This window comes from Pseudophryne corroboree, chromosome 2 (genome assembly GCF_028390025.1).
Source record: "Pseudophryne corroboree isolate aPseCor3 chromosome 2, aPseCor3.hap2, whole genome shotgun sequence".
Taxonomy (NCBI): domain Eukaryota; kingdom Metazoa; phylum Chordata; class Amphibia; order Anura; family Myobatrachidae; genus Pseudophryne; species Pseudophryne corroboree.
In genome coordinates, this window is record NC_086445.1 from 421462455 (window position 1) to 421477324 (window position 14870).

Below are 14870 nucleotides of genomic sequence, written 5' to 3' on the forward strand. Positions count from 1 at the left end.
ATTTATATCAATTGACAGATATATGTCTTATTCTTATCTTTTGACTTGATGTAATTTGAACCCACGGTGTAGTGTCCTTACCTATAGATCTATCGCGCTTTATATATCAGCACCTTATGTAATCATACTCTTCATTTTTGTTTAGACCAATACTAATAGTCTTATCTATGTTATTTCATTTGATATGATTGGACTGACGGTGTAGAAGTTTTTTACTGATAGATCCATCGTGATTTATACACCCATCATCTTGTTGATTCCAGGCCATTTGTTGGCATCTTATCTTTATTCTGTGTTTCCTATCAATATTCTGGACTCTCACCAGCGATCCACAGGCATATGGGTGTTTTCACCCTTTATGCCTGTGCCTAATGCTGGGAGCAGATTCAACTAATTTTTCTAAAAAAAAAATCCAGCCCTGGTCATTTCTCTACTTTTCTTCATTCATGTGAACTTTCATCAGCGATTCCAGAGTAAGTAGGGCACCGATACCCCTACTATCATACCACACTGTAGATGCTCGATTCCATTCGATCTTGGAAGCAAAGCAGTGTTGGGCTTGGTCAGTACTTGGATGGATGACCCCCTGGGAAGACCAAGTGTAGTATAGGTTTTCTATTCATTGGCATGCTCTGTGCCTAACGTTAACAGCAGATTCACTATCCTTTCTATAATCTGTTCAAACAGTATCATGCATGTTTACATTTGCCGCTTTGTTTAACCTGACATTTGATATTTAGAGCAATTCCCCCATATGTAGAATTGTTCTAATTTCACACTTATTTTCTAAGACCAATTCTCGTACTCATAAGAGAACATTCAGGGTTTGATGACGATTTTGACCAATAATTCCACACATCTGGTCTCCCAATTTAGGGCAATTTATGTATTATCAATACGTGTTTGACCAGTGTTGTGAAGAATTTTTACCATCTTTTTACTAAGGATGAGCAGGTTCGGTTCTCTGAGAACCGAACCCTACCGGACTTTACCATTCGAGTCCGGTTCCGAGTCAGGCTTGGGTTTTCCCGCCTGACTCGGAAACCAGAACGAGGCAAAACGTCATCATCCCGCTGTCGGATTCTCGCAGAATTTGGATTTCACATAAGGAGCCGTGCGTCGCGCCCATTTTCACTCCAGTCTCGGAGAGTGTAGTGAGAGGACGTGTCTCTGTCCTCAGTGTCTGTGTGGCGGTAGGAAAGTGGGGTGGCAATTCTAGTGCTGTCTTGTGCTGCTCAGTCCAGTGTAGTCAGTGTCTTATGCTGCATCAGTCCAGCCAGTCACAATGTTGGTGTCCTCTGCTGCTATATCTCCCCAGTGCTGCTGGCTGCTGTATAAGTCCCTTGCAGTTTTGCTGTGTTGTCTTGCATCAGACCAGGGGTAGTGTCTCTCTTGTGCAGCATCAGTCCCGTGACCAGTCACAGTGGTGGTGTCCTCTGCTGCTATATGTCCCCGGTGCTGCTGGCTGCTGTATAAGTTCCTTGCAGTTTTTTTGTGTTGTCTTGCATCAGACCAGGGGTAGTGTCTCTCTTGTGCAGCATCAGTCCAGTGACCAGTCACAGTGGTCGTGTCCTCTGCTGCTATATGTCCCCAGTGCTGCTGTATAAGTCCCTTGCAGTTTTGCTTTGTTGTCTTGCATCAGACCAGGGGTAGTGTCTCTCTTGTGCAGCATCAGTTCAGTGACCAGTCACAGTGGTGGTGTCCTCTGCTGCCATATATCCAGTGTTACTGGCGTATAATACTAGTGATATTGCCGTATAATTCCGATGATATTGCCATATAATTCCCGTGATACTGGCGTATAATTACAGTGATATTGCCTTATAATTCTCAGGGATACTGGTGTATAATTCCTGTGATATTGCTGTATAATTCCAGTGATATTGCCATATAATTCCCGTGATACTGGCGTATAATTCCTGTGATATTGCCGTATAATTCTCAGAATACTGTCGTATAATTCCTGTGATATTGCCGTCTAATTCCTGTGATATTGCTGTATAATTCCAGTGATATTGCCATAGAATTCCCGTGATACTGGCGTATTATTCCTGTGATATTGCCGTATAATTCCAGTGATATTGCCATATAATTCCCGTGATACGGCTGTATAATTCCAATTATCCTGCCGTATAATTCCATATAAATCCATACAATTCCGTATAACTCCAGTCCAGTGGTGCTGCCATATAAGTTCAGTGGTGCTGTCCTGTGCTGTATATTATTGACTCCAAATCAAAGAGTTATTAATATTTAATCCAAATAATTTTTAAAGGGTTTGCCCTGTGAGGTGTAGGGGTACGCTCCCCTGTGGCGCATATTGTGTCATATAACTCCAGAAAAATAATGGAGAACAAAAAAATGGAGGATAAAATAGGGAAAGATCAAGAACCACTTCCTCCTAGTGCTGCCACTAGTCATGACATAGACGATGAAATACCATCAACGTCCTCTGCCAAGGCCGATGCCCAATGTGATAGTAGAGGGCATGTAAAATTCAAAAAGCCAAAGTTTAGTAAAAAGACCCAAAAAAAGAAATTTAAATGGTCTGAGCAGAAACGTAAACTTGCCAATATGCCATTTATGACACGGAGTGGCAAGCAACGGCTAAGGGCTTGGCCTATGTTCATGACTAGTGGTTCAGCTTCACATGACGATGGAAGCCCCCTCAACCTCCATTTTGCCAATTAATTCCAGTGATTTGGACGTTTAATTCCAGTGATTTTGCCATTTAATTCCAGTGATTTGGACGTATAATTCCAGTGATTTTGCCATTTAATTCCAGTGATTTGGACGTATAATTCCAGTGATTTTGCAGTATAATTCCAGTGATTTGGACGTGACTTTTTTTAAAGTGCCATCCTGTCTGACACTTCAGTATATGTCCAGTGGTACTGCCATTTAATTCCAGTGATTTGGACATATAATTCCAGTGATTTGGACGTATAATTGTAATGATTTGGATGTATAATTCCAGTGATTTTGCAGTATAATTCCAGTGATTTGGACGTATAATTCCAGTGATTTTACAGTTTAATTCCAGTGATTTGGACGTATAAATCCAGTGATTTGGACATATAATTACAGTGATTTTTCAGTATAATTACAGTGATTTGGACCTATAATTCCAGTGATTTTGCAGTATAATTACAGTGATTTTGCAGTATAAATAAGATTTTACTTACCGGTAAATCTATTTCTCGTAGTCCGTAGAGGATGCTGGGGACTCCGTAAGGACCATGGGGATAGACGGGCTCCGCAGGAGACATGGGCACTTTAAGAAAGAACTGAACTCTGGGTGTGCACTGGCTCCTCCCTCTATGCCCCTCCTCAAGACCTCAGTTAGAGAAACTGTGCCCAGAGGAGATGGACACTACGAGGAAAGGCTTTTGATAATCTAAGGGCAAGATTCATACCAGCCACACCAATCACACCGTATAACTTGTGATAAACTACCCAGTTAACAGTATGAACAAACAATATAGTCTCGGCCAAACCGATGAAACTACAACATAACCCTTATGTAAGCAATAACTATATAAAAGTCTTGCAGAAGAAGTCCGCACTTGGGACGGGCGCCCAGCATCCTCTACGGACTACTAGAAATAGATTTACCGGTAAGTAAAATCTTATTTTCTCTAACATCCTAGAGGATGCTGGGACTCCGTAAGGACTATGGGGATTATACCAAAGCTCCCAAACGGGCGGGAGAGTGCGGATGACTCTGCAGCACCGATTGAGCAAACAGGAGGTCCTCCTCAGCCAGGGTATCAAACTTATAGAACTTTGCAAAGGTATTTGACCCCGACCAAGTAGCAGCTCGGCACAGCTGTAATGCTGAGACCCCTCGGGCAGCCGCCCAAGAAGAGCCCACCCTCCTAGTGGAATGGGCCTTAACCGATTTAGGTAACGGCAATCCTGCCGTAGAATGCGCCTGCTGAATCGTGTTACAGATCCAGCAGGCAATAGCCTGCTTTGAAGCAGGGCCGCCAACCTTGTTGGCTGCATACAGGACAAACAGAGCTTCTGTTTTTCAGATCCTAGCCATTCTGGCCACGTAAATTTTAAAAGCCCTGACCACCTCAAGGGACTCGGAATCCTCCAAGTCACGCGTAGCCACAGGCACGACAATAGGTTGGTTCATATGAAAGGATGAGACCACCTTAGGCAGGAATTGAGGACGGGTCCGCAATTTCACTCTATCCACATGGAAAATCAGATAGGGGCTTTTAGGTGATAAAGCCGCCAATTTCGCAACTCGCCTAGCCGAAGCCAAGGCTAACAACATGACCACCTTCCAGGTGAGATATTTCAACTCCACTGTCTTAAGTGGTTCAAACCAATGTGACTTAAGGAACCGTAACACCACATTAAGGTCCCAAGGCGCCACCGGCGGTACAAAAGGAGGCTGAATATGCAGTACTCCCTTCACAACGTTTGTACTTCAGGAAGAGAAGCCAATTCTTTTTGGAAGAAAATGGATAAGGCCGAAATTTGAACCTTTATCGATCCTAATTTCAGACCCAAGTTCACTCCAGTTTGAAGGAAGTGAAGCAGACGGCCCAAAAAGAATTCCTCCGTAGGAGCATCCCTGGCCTCACACCAGGAAACATATTTTCGCCATATTCGGTGATAATATTTCGATGTCACTTTCTTCCTAGCCTTAATTAGGGTAGGAATGACCTCCTCCGGAATACCCTTTTCCGCTAAGATCCTGCGTTCAACCACCATGCCGTCAAACGCAGTCTTGGAACAGACAGGGCCCCTGCTGCAGTAGGTCCTGTCTTAGAGGAAGAGGCCACGGATTCTCTATGAGCATTTCCTGCAGATCTGGATACCAGGTCCTCCGTGGCCAATCTGGAACATTGAGAATTGATCTCACTCCTCTTTTTCTTATTATCCTCAACACCTTGGGTATGAGAGGAAGAGGAGTAAACACATAGACCGACTGGAACACCCATGGTGTCACTAGGGCATCCACAGCTACTGCCTGAGGGTCTCTTGACCTGGCGCAATAACTCTGCGGCTTTGTGTTGAGGCAGGACGCCATAATGTCTATCAGTGGCAGTCTCCGCCGAATTGCAATCTGTGCTAAGCTTCCTGATGAAGTCCCCACTCTCCAGGACGTAGGTCGTGTCCGCTGAGGAAGTCTGCTTCCCAGTCGTCCACTCCCGGAATGAACACTGCTGACAGTGCGCTTACATGATTCTCCGCCCAGCGAAGAATTCTGGTGGCTTCCGCCATCGCCACTCTGCTCCTTGTGCCGCCTTGGCGGTTTACATGAGCTACTGCGGTGACGTTGTCTGACTGGATCAGAACCGGTTGGTCGCGAAGTAGGGTCTCCGCCTGACGTAGGGCATTGTATATGGCCCTTAGTTCCAAGATGTGAAGACAAGTCTCTTGACTTGACCAAAGACCTTGGAAATTGTATTTTTCCCTGTGTGACTGCTCCCCAACCTCGGAGGCTCGCATCCGTGGTCACCAGGATCCAGTCCTGAATGCCGAACCTGCAGCCCTATAGAAGGTGAGCACCCTGCAGCCACCACAGGAGAGATACCTTGGCCCTGGGGGAGAGTGTGATCAACTGATGAATCTGTAGATGTGACCCGGACCACTTGTCCAGTAGGTCCCATTTGAAAGTCGTCGCATGGAACCTGCCGAAGGGAATGATTTTCCCCGCACTCAGGTGCAGTGATGCCCTGACACTTGTTTTGGTTTCAACAAGTTCCTGACCAGAGTCATGATGTCCTGGGCCTTCTCTATCTGAAGGTAAACCCCTTTCTGGTCCGTATCCAGAATCATACCCAAGAAGGGCAGACTAGTCATAGGAACCAACTGTGACTTCGGGATATTGAGAATCCAGCCGTGTTGCTGTGACACCTTCAGCGAAAGTGACACGCTGTTCAACAACTGCTCTTTTGATCTCGCCCTTATAGGAGATCGTCCAGGTATGGGATAACTGTGACTCCTTGCTTGCATAGGAGCACCATTATTTCCGCCAATTACCCTGAAATTGGTAATGACCATACTGTATCACAATTCTCAGGTACGCCTGATGGGGTGGATAAATGGGAACATGAAGGTATGCAGCCTTTATGTCTAGATACACCATCAAATCCCCCCTTTCCAGGCTGGCCCTGATCGCTCTGAGCGATTCCACTTTAAATTTGAACCATTTCCAGTATAGGTTCCGAGATTTTTATTTTATTAGGTCTGACCGAACCGTACGGATTCGGAACTAAAGCCAAGGTTGAGTAATATCCCCTTCCTTGTTTCAGGAGGGGAACCTTGAGCACCACCTGTTGGAGATACAATGTGTGAATTGTATTCCATATAATCTCCCCTTCTGGGGGAGAAGCCGGTAGGTCCGATAAGGAAAACCGACGAGGAGGCACCTATCGAATTCCTTTGTAACCCTGAGAACAATTTTTATTACCCCGGGATCCACCTGTGAGTGAACTCAGATGTGGCTGAAGAGTCGAAGACGTGCTTCCCCTGGGACGGACTCCCTTAGCGAAGCTCCCGCGTCATGCGGTGGATGTAGTAGAGGCCGGGGAGGACTTCTGTTCCTGGGAACTAGCTGTGCCCCGTGTCCTTACCTCTGGTAAGAAAGGACGCTCCTCATACTTTCTTGTTATTCTGCGACCGAAAGGACTGCATTTGATAATGTCGTGCTTTCTTAGTCTGTGAGGGAATATAAGGCAAAAAGAAAAAAAACAACTTTGCAGAAGACTCTTGTGTGGGTGCACTCTTGTTTTTGTTATATAACTATTAATTAAAACATAACTTTTATTAACTCATTTAAAATACCATATTTGGTTAATAAGTTGTATTTATATCTATACACACAAAAGTGCTTCAAAAATTGGAAATGTTCTGGTTAGTCTATCACCAATAGACTTGTAGGGGGATGTAGACACTATAGTTCTACATCCAATTCCTTACCAACCAGCACAAGCGAAGCTTGTTTTAATGAGACCTCAATGGGTCATGATTGACCGGACCATTCATATCAGGAGTATGTATCCTAACAACAATATATGCACGTATAGGGGTGCCTGCTAAATTCCCCCGTAATTTGAAGGCAATAAGTTTAGCTAATTTTAGCTTTAGATATCTAAAAGAAGAAAGAAAACAGAAGATAAGAGGGGAAAAAAGGGGAGAGAGAAAGTGGTGATCCTGCTGTTGGTATCCGGTCGGAAAGGGTCATTAATTACAACACCGGGTATTCTCTGGGGGTTTCCCTCACAGGTACTGACCCAGCCCGCCACCGTTTTGCTTCCAAGATCGGACGAGATCGGGCTCTGTCGGTGGGGTGTGGTAGTAACTTTTAGACGTAATTGGTCGACTCACCAATGAGAGTGCACCGATTTAAAGATTTCAGAAAAAAGGCAAACTGCGGATCTGCTGTCTACGTTAGGCGCAGGTTTTCACCTGTGAATCATAGATGAGAGTCCGCTGATAAACAGAAAATTATAGATAAAGATAAATATAAAAATAAGATAAAGGTAAACGTTAACTGAAGAAGCTGTATTATAATGAAAAAATAGGCCAGACCGGTGTATGCTGACTATAGCCTATGCTAAATTAACCCCAGTTGATCCCACCTATAAACGCAATGTATTATACCGCTAGGCAGGGAATACTGTGAAATCAATATCATGAAATGGAATCTGGTATTGTTTTCAATAGGCACTGTCAATTTGTTTGATAACTTAGATATACATTTTTTTATATATATATATATATATATATATATATAGCCCCTGCTGTGGGCTAGATTGGACTAGAACGGCTATAGCACATACACCAAAAAGTCCCCCATAAGAATTATGATTGTAAATATAACCCAAAATATGGGGCTGTTATACTGGGAAAAACAGTCATTAGAGAGGGGTGTGTCCAATCAAACAAAATTATCACCTGCTCTCAGTTATCTATAGGGCAAAGGATAATGGTAAAGAAAAAACAGAATATGGAAAGACAGGTACAATTATTATATCCCGTCTATAACAGGCAAAATTAACACTATCAATCTGAAAAACCAGAGTGGGTTTTGGTGCTGCTAACAGATATTGGTTTTAGAGAGTTGAAAATAATGTACACAAAAATTCTGTGTGGAAAGATACAGAAAATACCAGTCCCTGCCTGGTCCCTGGGTCAGTCTGGAGTTAGGAAGATCTGCATCATACTCCTGATGTCCTTGGTCAGAAGAGGAAAATGCGTTTCACCCGTCCTGCGGGCTTGTTCAATTCCAATGCTGCTAATTAGGGTGGTGAGTCTGGTTTAAATACCTGTTACTGATAACTCAGCCAATCACTGGGACCCGAAATTTTCTGCCTGATTGGTTACAGGCAAACTGCTGTAACCAGCGGAAGTGACGTCCTTCCACTGGTTGCTAGGTTACCTTTAATGATTTATATATCACTAGAGTGGAAAGGAGGAATCCATGTGTGCAATTATAAGCAAATATATCAGGACTCTTTGTCACTGCGCCTCTAGGCTATCCTCTGGCCGCATCGCTGGTGCCCCCTAACATCTCCCCGGCAACCCGGGCAGAGGCGGCACATACCATCGGATTAATGTCTGAGCGTCCCATTGCTAGGCATCACCACGTCTCCCCGGCTTCATAAAGTGACATCATCACGTCTCCCCGGCTTTCGGGCAGAATTACCAGCTATAGCTGTGGAGACCAGGTCCGAGAGCCCTTCTCCACACAATTCCTCTGCCTTGTAAGGTAAACCCTCCATATGCCTCTTTTAGTCGGCATCACCTGTCCATTGCATGTTCCACAGGACACGTCTAGCAGAAATCGACATAGCGTTGACTCTAGAACCCAGTAGACTAACGTCTCTTTGGGCATGTCATATATATATATATATATATATATATAAGACAACATCCTTTACATATAAATATATATATATATATATATATATATACACATACACTAGGGACAATAACATGGCATCCTTATCTAGGGTTTAAATCTCCGCTGATAAGGTATCTGTCCACGCTGCTACATCGCTATAAACCCATGCCGACACAGTCGCCGGTCTGAGTAGTGTACCAGAATGTGTGTAAATGGACTTCAAAGTACTTTTACTGCATGCTATCTGCAGGATCCCTGAGGATAGCTGTTAAGACAGCGCTACCTTTTTGGGTAAACATGTCAATGCCTTGTACACCCTAGGGGAAGATTCCCATCGTATCCTGGCCCCATTAGGGAAAGGATACTCCCTGAGAATTCTTTTTGGGAAGCTGCAGCTTCTTGTCTGGAGATTCCCGCTCTTTTTCTTCATGAGAGGAGGGAAATTTACCTCAGCTTTCTTCCCCTTAAACCTGTGTACCCTTGTGTCAGGGACAGATGAGTCATCAGTGATATGCAAAACATCTTTTATTACAATAATCATACATTGAATACTTTTCTGCCAGTCTTGGCTGTACTTTGCATTATCGTAGTCGACACTGGAGTCAGACTCCGTGTCGATATCAGTGTCTATTATTTTGGATAGTGAGCGTTGTGAGACTCTGAAGGTCTCTGTGACATAGGGACAGACATGGGTAGATTCCCTGTCTGTTCTCTAATCTTTTGTAATAAATTGATTTTAGCACTTAATTTCACATATCCAATCAGGTGTCGGCGTTGTCGACGGAGACACCACACACACATTTGCTCCATCTCTTCCTTAGGAGAGCCTTTTACCGCAGACATGTCGACACACACGTACCGACACACTCCACACACACACAGGGAATCTCTTATCTGAAGACAGGTTCCCCCCTAGGCCCTTTGGAGAGACAGAGAGAGAGTATGCCAGCACACACCCCAGCGCTATATGACCCAGGATAAAACACAGAATGTTTACCCAGTAGCGCTGCTGTAATGTATAATCGCCAAATATGTGGCCCCCCCTCTACTTTAAAACCCTCTTTCACCGTGTGTCAAGCAGGGGAGAGTCCGGGGAGCTTCCTCTCAGCGGTGCTGTGGAGAGAAAATGGCGCTGGTGAGTGCTGAGGGAGAAGCCCCGTCCCCTCGGCAGCGGGCTTCTGTCCCGCTCAAACTTACTAAAATATGGCGGGGGCTCTTTTATATACATGTACAGTGCCTACCTGTACATGTATATAGTCTTTTGCCATAAGAGAGGTGTTTATATTGCTGCCCAGGGCGCCCCCCCCCCTGCGCCCTGCAACCTTACTGTGACCGGAGTGTGTGAGGTGTGTGAAGCAATGACGCACAGCTGCAGTGCTGTGCGTTACCTCAGTGAAGCTCTGAAGGCTTCTGCCGCCTGAGACATCTACTGACTTCATTTCTTCTGGCTCTGTGAGGAGAACGGCGGCGCGGCTCTGGGAGTGAACGCCCAGGACGAACCTGTGTTCACCCCCTCTGGAGCTAATGGTGTCCAGTAGCCGAGGAAGCAGAGCCTATCATTTAAGTAGGTCTGCTCCTCTCTCCTCAGTCCCTCGATGCAGGGAGCCTGTTGCCAGCAGTGCTCCCTGTAAAAAGAGAAAAAATCCTAACAAAAATGCTTTCTAAGCAGGAAGCTCAGGAGAGCTCCCTGCAGTGCATCCATTCTCCTCTGGGCACAGTGTAAAACTGAGGTCTGGAGGAGGGGCATAGAGGGAGGAGCCAGTGCACACCCAGAGTTCAGTTCTTTCTTAAAGTGCCCATGTCTCCTGCGGAGCCCGTCTATCCCCATGGTCCTTACGGAGTCCCCAGCATCCTCTAGGACGTTAGAGAAATTCCAGTGATTTGGACGTATAATTCCAGTGATTTGGACGTATAAATCCAGTGATTTTGCAGTATAATTCCAGTGATTTGCACGTATAATTATAGTTATTTTGCAGTATAATAACAGTGATTTGGACATATAATTACAGTGATTTTGCAGTATAATTACAGTGATTTGGACGTATAATTCCAGTGGGAATTGTTTGTGTCACTTGGCTTACTCATACAGCTACCTCATTGCACATCTTCGACATATTTGCATGAGGTGCTGTTTGGGGCCTAGTTTTTGAAAAGTGCCATCCTGTCTGACACTGCCGCATGAGTCCAGGGGTACTACTGTAAAAGTTCTGGGGTACTGCCGCATAAGTCCACCAATTGCAGAATTTTTAAAAATGACAGGGGCATGCTGGAGATGCTGTCAGTGGACCAAACAATTGCGGCCCACTCTCGACATTCAGCCACTGCGTGACACTACTAGATGGGCCATACCTAATTGCTCCTCTTTTCTTCTTTGCATCATGTGCTGTTTGGGGACTAGTTTATGAATAGTGCCATCTTGTCTGCAACTGCAGTGCCACTCCTAGATGAGCCAGGTGTTTGTGCCGCACACTTGTGTCGCTTAGCTTGGTCATACAGCCACCTCTGTGCAACTTTTAGGCCTAAAAACAATATTGTGAGGTGTGAGGTGTTCAGAATAGACTGGAAATTAGTGGAAATGAATGTTATTGAGGTTAAGTAGGTGATTCATAGTGCCCTAAGGGCCCTCTTCACACCGTCGTAAAAGGCTACGCCCCCCTTAACTCTTGCACGCCCATGTGGCATGCAATATTTCTATTATATGGAGTATTACCTCCAATCATAAATGTGTGAGTGGTTAAATATTGCACGGACAAAGGGCGTGCGATGGTTAAGGGGTCGAACCCCTTGCAACTGTGTGAACAACGCACGCAGGGCCTGATGAATCACCTAGTAGGTGCTGTGGTTGGGAGAGTGACGTAGGTTGGGGTCCGTAGCCACCGCGGGTGGGGGAGGAGTGGTTGCGGGGGGGGGGGGGGCGTGGGTGGGGGAGAAGCTGGTATGGTGATGCGGCGTGTGGGGGAGGAGCGGGTGCAGGGGTGCTGCGGGTGATAGAGAGGGTCCGGAGCCACCGCGGGTGCTGGAGGGGGTGTGTGGGGGTGCGGCAGATGGGTCCCGGAGGTACTGTGAGTGGTGAAGGGGCGGGTAATGCTTCTCCTCCTGGAAGCAGCTAAGCTGCTATCCTCTCTTTGGCAGTGGCTCTCCCAGAGACTTGCACAGCAGCCAAGCAGTCAATCACTATTGTTAGCGCCGGTGTCCCAACGCACCGCATTACAGGGAAGAAGATGCACTTAATAAACTAGAGCTCCCAGCAGCCCTTAGCGCCTGAATGCTTCGGCGCTAAGGGTTGCTGGGAGCTGTAGTTTATTTAGTGCATATTCTTCCCTGCAATGCGGCACGTTGGGACACCGGCGCTACCAATAGTGACTGGCTGGCAGAACTGACTGACTCGCTGAATCAATGTAAAAGGTGAGAGTGCTGTGCAGTGTCAGTGACACTTCACACCCACTGTCACATTTTACATTGATTCAGCGTCCAGACATTACCCTCCGCGATATCACCCACTCTATTCGTTACATTAGCCATCTCTGGGCTTCCAGGCTGGCCGCCCAGGTGTTGTGTTGCGGAGTCAGGGCCTCTGGGGATCTGTGTGCGGCTGTGGCAGGGAGGCAGTTCTGTGACGCAGAGGAGGCTCCGGGGCTCAGAGAGTATGCGGCGCTGGGAGGGCTATGAAAGCCTTCCTCTGCGCTGCTTTCATACACATCTATGCCGGTGGCCGCAGCAGTTTTTGTTCCACGTGCGCCGCGGCTAGGAAGTGGGGATTGTTGATACCGGAGGGGGCAGGCGGACTAGCAGCAGGACATAGGGGGTCATTCTGACCTGAAATTTAGCACAGCTACAATCACTTACACTGACATGCTGGGGGACGCCCAGCACAGGGCTAGTCCACCCCGCATGTCAGGCCAGCATCCCCCGCACAAGTACAAAAGCATCACACAGCGGCGATGCTTTAGTACTTGAAGAGTAACTCCCAGCCAGCGCAGCTCCTGAGGTTGGCCGGAAGTTACTCATCGCTGCCCGGGTCGCAGCGGCTGCATGTGACATCACGCAGCCGCTGTGGCCCGCCCACCTCGCGGTCCTGCCATGCCTGCATTTGGCCGGACCGCGCCCACAAAACGGCGGGCAAACACCACCGTGCTGCCCCCTCCCACCCAACGACCGCCTCTGCCGGTGGTCATCGCTAGGCAACGACAGCCTTTGGCTGTCGGCCATGTGCAGGCGCACTGCGGTGCCGGCGCATGTGCAGTTCTGACCTTATCGCTGTGCTGCGATGAACTGCAGCGAACTATTAGGTCAGAATGACCCCCATTGAATGCTGCAGTAAAAGGTTTTTTCCCCCCTATCTACAGTGCAGAGACTTGCTGCAGATGCAGTGGCATACCCTATAGCTGTACCTTTTTGGCAGGTACAGTACCTTTTTTTATGGTCTGTACCAATTTTTGGCTCTCCAAACTTGCATTGAAAGTATAGGAAAAGGGGCGTGACCACACCACTGTACCCGTGACCACGCCCCCTTTTCGAATTTGTATCAATTTTTGTGTAAAATGTTGGAGGGTATGTTGCTGCAGATGCAGTGGGCCTGTTTTGGGGTGTGGAGCTGGAGCTGCCGCTCCATCAGCCCCATTGTTAATCCTGCTCTGGGTACACACAGCAGCCAAAGGACATTAGCCTCCCATTGGATGTTACCTGTGTGGGAGGGCGTTTCTCGCCCAATCAGCTGTGGACTAGGTGTGATAGACCTGCTGCTAACCCAGTGAGAGCTCCTAGCCACGCCCAGCGTTATCCACACAGTCACAGAGTGACAGATCTGGGCAGTGATATAGGAGATAATACCGTAGGCGCAAAATTACCCCCGAATTCTGTGATTTTAGCTGTTTTTATGTTTTTTCAAAAATCATCCAGATCCAAAACCAAAACACGAAAGGGTGGTTTTAGCAAAACCAAGCCAAAACCAAAACACGAAAGTGGAATTAGAACCAAAACACAAAACACAAAAAGTGCCAGCCGTACATCTCTACTTTTTACGTGTTGTTTGTAAGTTTGTCTAGGATGCACCAAGTGTTCATCTACTTTTACTAACGGATTAATAAATGAATATATTTTAACAATCTTTTTATATACGTTAGTCCTTTTCTGACTATTTCCAAGAGTGCACCCACAAAAGAGTCTTCTTTCTCTATATATATATAACAGCCTGTAACATAACAGTTAGAAGCTGATTGGTTAGTACTTTATCTTTCTCCAGTTTGTCTCTTTCCAAGTTTTGATAAATCTCACAAAAAGTGATTTGCTAAAGAAGCTACCTTAACCTCAAAAGGTTGGAGAAAAGGCAAGGAGGGAGCAACACTTCATATTTTACCTGCAAAGTTGATGGGTGAGATGTTGAATGGTCGTTGAAATGCCGAAAAGATCATGTACTGTAATAAAATTGTTTCATTGTTGAATGATAAACTTTTGTTGGTTGGTTTTATATTGTTTAAAGTTACCTTTAAGAAAAGAATTAAGACTCTTTGGAAAAGGAAAATGCATTACTAAATCCTTTTTTAATTGTGCTCATGTTTAAACTTGAAAAAGTCAATTGGTCAATTTACTCCCAGATGGCTTAATTTACCCACTGACTTGAATCAAAAGTCATATTTTCACAGCCATTTATCATAGATGCATTCTTATAATTTCCTCTGACAGGAGACATCCTGAAATAAATGTAGATATGTTTATTTTACTTCTGTCTCATTGTTACTTGCCTGGGGGATAAGTAACATAAGTAAAAATTGTCTCATCTTACTCCACTCTTCCCTACATGGTTTCAGAAAGTGATATACAAAGCACACCTTATAGGTGACTTGTTCGGCAGATGCTCTATGCAGGAAAGATCCGTCAGGCTTGGTACTGGGGGGCACGGCCAAGTGTGAGGCATCGCTAAATCCCATTGCAAATACCAGGGCCCACCTGAGAAACTTTATGGAAGTTTAGAACCAGCTACAAAGACCCTCATCTTTGC

General features: G+C 45.8%; 1 pseudogene; it reads left to right on the forward strand.

Moving 5' to 3' along the window:
- The first annotated feature begins 492 nt into the window (after nucleotides 1-492).
- Nucleotides 493-611, forward strand: LOC135053025 (5S ribosomal RNA; annotated as a pseudogene).
- Nucleotides 612-14870: the final 14259 nt, after the last annotated feature.